Below are 6,000 nucleotides of genomic sequence, written 5' to 3' on the forward strand. Positions count from 1 at the left end.
TTAAGTGAGTTATAGGAAGAAATCAACAGTAAAACTATACTAGTGAGGGACCTCAACTGTCTCCTCTCAGAACTTGATAATCCAACCAAAAAATAAACAAGAAAGAAACTAAGTAGGTAAGCAGAATATTAGAAAAGTTAGATATGACAGACTTTTGGAGAAACTGAATAGGAACAGAAAGAAATATACTTTTTTCTCAGCAGCACATGACACCTGCACAAATTAGGTGTGTCAGGGCAAAAAAAACTCAGAATCAAAAGTAGAAAGGCAGAAATATTAAATGTATTCTTTTCAGATCATAATGCAATAAAAATTACACTCAGCAAAGGGTAGTGGAAACATAATTAAAAATTAATTGGAAGCTAAATAATCTAACCCTAAAGAATAAGTGGGCCAAAAAAATTCATAGAGATAATCAGTAGGTTCATTAAAGGGAATGACAACATACCAGAATTGGTGAGGTGCAGCCAAAGTAATACATAGGGGAAATTTTATTTCTCTAAATTATTACATCAACAAAATAGAAAAAGAATAGATCAATGAACTAGGCATGTAACTAAAGACACTAGGGAAAGATAAATTAAAAATCCCCAATTGACCCCTAAATTGGAAATTCTGAAAATCAAAAGTGAAATTAATAAGATTGAAAATTAAAAAAGAAAACATTGAGTAAATAAATAAACCTTGGGGTTGGTTTTATGAAAAAACTGATAAGATAAGGCATTGGTTAATTTGATTTAAAAAGAAGAAGAAAACCAAATATCTAGTATCCAAAATGAAAAGGGTAAAATCACCATCAATGAAAAAGAAATTAAAGCAATCATTAGGAAATATTTTACCCAGTCATATGCAAATAAATCTGACAATCTAAGCAAAATAGATGAATATTTACAAAAATATCAATTACCTAGATTAACAGATCAGGAAATAGAATGCCTAAATAACCCCATCTTAGAAAAAGAAATTGAAAAAGCCATCAATGAATTACCTAAGAAAAAATCCCCAGGGCCAGATGGGTTTGTCAACTATTTAAATGGAACATTTAAAGAACAATTAGTTCCAATACTATATAAACTATTTGTAAAAATAGGTGGAGTTCTACCAAATTCTTTTTATGACACAAATATGGTGCTGATACCTAAACCAGGAAGAGTTAAAACAGAAAGAAAAGTATAGACCAATTTCCCTAATGAATATTGATGCAAAAATTTTGAACAAAACACTAGCAAGGTGGTTACAGTATTATATAACAAGGATTATACACTATGACCAGGAGTGATTTATACCAGGAATGCAGGGTTGGTTCAACATTAGGAAAACTATCAACATAATAGACAATATTAATAACAAAACCAACAGAAAGTTTAAGTACCTCAACAAATGCAGAAAAAGCTTTGGACAAAATATAGCCCCCATTCCTATTAAAAACATTAGAGAGCACAGGGAAAAAAGGAGCATTCCTTAAAATGATGAGAAGTATCTATCTAAAACCATTAGCAAGCATTATATGTTATGGGAATCAGCTAGAAGCCTTCTCAATAAGATCAGGAGCAAAGTAAGGTTGCTCATTACCACCACTATTATTCAATATAGTACTAGAAATGTTAGCTATAGCAATAAGAGAGGAAAAAGAATTTGAAGGAATTAGAACAAGCAATGAGGAAACAAAGCTCTCACTCTTTGTAGATTATATGATGGTATACTTAGAGAACCCTAGAAAATCAACTAAAAAACTACTTGAAATAATTAACAACTTTAGCAAAGTTACAGGATATAATGTAAACCCATATAAATCATCAGCATTTCTTTGTATGACCAACAAAGCCCATCAGCAAAAGACAGGAAGAGAAATTCCACTTAAAATAATTGTAAACAACGTAAAATACTTGAGAGTCTACCTGCTAAGACCAACCCATATGAACACAATTACAAAGTACTTTTCACACATATAAAGTCAGATCTAAACAACTGGAAAAATATCAATTGTTCATGGTTGGCCAAGCCAATATAACAAAAATGACAATTCTGTCTAAACTAATTTACTTATTCAGTACCATACCAAATTAGCAAAAAAATTATTTGATAGAGCTAGAAAAAATAAAAACAAAATTCATCTGGAAGAACACAAAGTCAAAAATATCAAAGGAATTAATGAAAAAAAACCCACAAAGGAAGGTGTCCTAGCAATACCAGATTTCAAACTATATTATGGAATATGAATATAATGGAATATTATTGTGCATTAAGAAATGATGAACAAGCAGATGTCAAAAATAGCCTCGAAAGACTTGAACTGATGCAAAGTGAAATGAGCAGAACCATGAAAACATTGTACACTGTATCAGTAACATTGTGTGATGATCGATTATGAATGACTCAGTTCTTATCAGTAACACAATGATCCAAGCCAAGAACAAAGGACTCACGAAGGAAAATGCTATCCACATCCAGATAAAGAACTGAGAGACTCTGAATGCAGATCAAAGTAATTTTGTTCCACTTGCTTTATCCTTTTTTGTGTTTTTTTCTGTCTGATATATTTCTTCTTTCATAACTGTGACTAATATGCAAATATGTTTTACATGATAGCATATGTATAACGTATATCAAATTGCCTACCATTTTTGGAAGAGGGAAGGGGAGGGAGAGAGAGAAAAAAATTTGGAATTCAAATGAATGCTAAAAATTTTCTTGATCTATATTTGGGGAAAAAATAGAGTACTATTAAAATTAATTTTTGTTCTTTGAGTAACAGGAAGTCTCCAAAACAAAAACCATCAGTATACAGTAAGTAAGCACATGGCTTAGGGAACAGCCTTCCAATTCTAGGCTGCAGGGAAATTCTGTGTGTCTTGTCAACCCTCCCTTCTGTCCTCACCTAAAAGCTGGCATAGAAAAATTGGACTATCTGAGTTTCCAGGTACTGTGCTTCTGTTTGCCATCCTAACAACACCCAGAGACCTCTTTGATAATCCTGAGTTTGTTCCAATTAAAGCAGAGATTCTAGGAATACCCCAGTGGCTGGGCACATTGAGATAAAGAATAAAAGTCTTCCTTGTCAATTTATAATTTAACCTGGTATGAATAGTCTTTTTTTTAGCCAAATCACAAATGTCTAGTTCTTTAAGTGACTGTAAAAGTTTATAAATTAGTTTTTTAATAGGCTCACAGATAGTAAGTTGAAGGAAAACTAGAGAGACTATTTAGTTTAATGCCATCCTTTTACAGATGAGGAAATAGTCCCAGATAAGTTAAATTACTTACTGAAGTTCACACTCACAGTAAATGTGTTTGTAGAATGACTCAAATATAAGTGACTTGAAACAAGCTGTCAAACAACTGCAGACTCTGTTTCAGTCTTTTCGCTCACTCTAGCCCATGGCTCGGTCCCTTACACAATAATGAATTGAAGCAGCATTCTGCCTTAGCTTCTTAACAAAGTCCTGATATCTACACTTTAGGCTGTAGTTTTTGACATAACCAAAGTTGGTTCTTTCTTTGCATGTACTCCACATTCAAATGTCCATTCTGACCACAGTGTTAAGAGAAAACTAGAAAACCTTGACATTGGCCTCCCTTGGTATAATTTCAGTGGCTGAGCTCATTGACCTCTGAGCTTCCCCAGTTGTAGTAAAAGAGAGGAACTGAAAACTTCCTTGTCTATAGTCTAAAAGGCCCAGCTTGTTTCATCAGACCTTCCCTCCCACTGGTCACCAACCTTTAGCCTTGTCACATGGGGGCCCATGTGTCTAACTTTTATCTCTTTTCAAAACTCTAGCACTATGACCTTCCTTTTCCTTGATTAGTTTTAACCCTTGGGAGTAACTTTGAATCTGACCCTGGTTTCCAGACAGCTGTTGTAATAATAACAGTTCAGTTGCAATTGAGCAAATCTGCCATGGTTCACACACTAGAATCACTGGTAATCTGGAGAGCTTCCAGAGAAGGGCATATGGTCTGGTGAAAGGCCTTGATATCAGGCTATATGAGGATTGGTTGATTATATATGCATACGTGTATACATATATATATATATATATGTATGGGCAGAATTTTGAAGGGGAAAAAGCCAATTTAGGTATGATATAAGGAAAAACTTGCTAATGATACGAGCCATCCCAGAGTAGAACGGATAACCTGAAGGTGTTTAACAGATGTTGGACAACCACTTGTTGGGTATATTGCAGAAGGGAGTTTTTTAAATATCATTAGGAAAGATGACCCCTGAAGTCTCCTCCAACTCTGAAATTCAGCAATTCTGTAATTATAACCATAGTTCCTTTAATCACTTTTCATACAGTAACTTTTTAAACTTCAGTATATAGTTGAAGGTTTTTACACTCTCCTCTTGGCTTGTGATTAGGGATTTAATATGAAGGTTGGCAGCATTTTCCATGACCCCAAAGTCATTAGTAGAGGGCTATTACTATGGTATTGTACAAAAATCACTAGACTTGAAGCTGGCAGAAACCTGGTTTTGAAGTTCCACTCTGACACCTAATAGCTGTATGACATTTAACCTCTCCAACTTCTTTCCTCATCTGTGAAATGGGAATAAAAGTACTTTAAAATATCTCAATATTGTGAGAAAAACACAATATAAAAATTGGTATACATATATAATTAGATATTATATACATATATGCATATAATATACTATATAATAGAAGAATTTTCCCTTTTTCTAACATAGGCAATGTTACAGTCATAACTAGTAACTTTGGCACCCAAGGCAAGGTTCACAAAACATGCCAATGGCAAGTAACAGAAAATGTACCTCAAATCAACTTTTTAGGACAAAATTATTTCATGGGTAGGTATTTCAGAAGGACAGGGAGGAGAGAGATCCTGGGACACAAAACCTATAGGATAAGACACGACAGTAATCTGACCCATGGGAGGACACTGTGAGGCCAGGGGTAAGAACGCTCTTAATTTTTTGGTGGAAAGGTCAAGCTGGGTAAGAGTTCACCTGAGTGAGAACACCCTGGACATCTGGGTATTTAAATACATCCTGGACATCTTTTCAGAATATTGGAAGGCTCTGCTGCTTCCGAAAACACACACAGCGGTATTTGCACTGTCCCTCATCCTGAACATTTTATCCACCACTCATCAACAGCTCTGACACCTCAGAGCAGGCAGCAGGTCTTTTCAATGGTAATTCAATGGTATTGCTAAGTCAAGAACACTGTGTGTTTGGTTCCTTTCTGTGCACCTATCTTCTAACAAACAAGGAGCTATTTCCACATCTAAGCCTTACAATACAGTGTGACAGACAGCACCTGCCCATTATGCCCACATCCTGCCATAGTGCATTCCAGGAGACTTAGCTACCCCAAATGCAGAAGACGTATACTTTTTTTTAAAGTTATGGAAAACAATAACCAATAACAAAACCAATTAAACAGAAAAATACTACCCCAAACCCCTAGCTTTTAGCAATGCAGAAGCAAAATAATTTAAAAATAAGAAGCAAGCCAGTAATATGCTTTTAAATATAAAGCTTTTTGCCTGGTACTTCTGGTCAGGCCCTCCACAAAATGGAGAGGTCACATACCTTTCCCGTCTTATTTCCTATTACTCTCCAGCACCCTCTCTCTAATCTCATCACATTGGTTTGTCAACTGTTCCTTAGGTAACCCCAGGTATATCTCTAACAAAGAAACTGCACAATTCAAAGTTACTTTCTGTGGGCTGGAACTGAACCCTGTGGCTTGCCAGGCACTTTTGAGAAAAGGAGAAGTACATGGGCACAGGCGGTTGGACAAAGTCCCAACAACCAGGAGTTTTTTTTAACTGAGCAGCTGCACTGTAGTCACATGTGTGGTTTCCAGTCTTTCTTTCCCCCCTCCCACCCCATCTGAAGGAAGTACTGCTTGTCCCTGAACTCACTGTCACAGATCAGATTCTAAGCTATAAGGTTGCCTGTATAGAAGAGACAGGGTCACTGTTTGATTCTGCTGAGACAAACGATGACTTCCTCCCTCCTTGTTCTCT

At 35.5% G+C, this 6,000-nt stretch overlaps 1 long non-coding RNA gene across 1 annotated transcript in view; it reads right to left on the reverse strand.

The window, feature by feature from the left end:
• The window catches only part of LOC140513225 (uncharacterized), a 49,155-nt gene extending 43,512 nt beyond the window's left edge, over positions 1 to 5,643 (reverse strand). Inside the window, exon 1 of the long non-coding RNA XR_011970117.1 lies at positions 5,561 to 5,643. This is a non-coding gene — a long non-coding RNA (uncharacterized lncRNA). The remainder of the gene's footprint in view (positions 1 to 5,560) is intronic.
• Positions 5,644 to 6,000: the final 357 nt, after the last annotated feature.

The sequence above is a fragment of the Notamacropus eugenii genome, chromosome 7 (genome assembly GCF_028372415.1).
Source record: "Notamacropus eugenii isolate mMacEug1 chromosome 7, mMacEug1.pri_v2, whole genome shotgun sequence".
NCBI lineage: Eukaryota > Metazoa > Chordata > Mammalia > Diprotodontia > Macropodidae > Notamacropus > Notamacropus eugenii.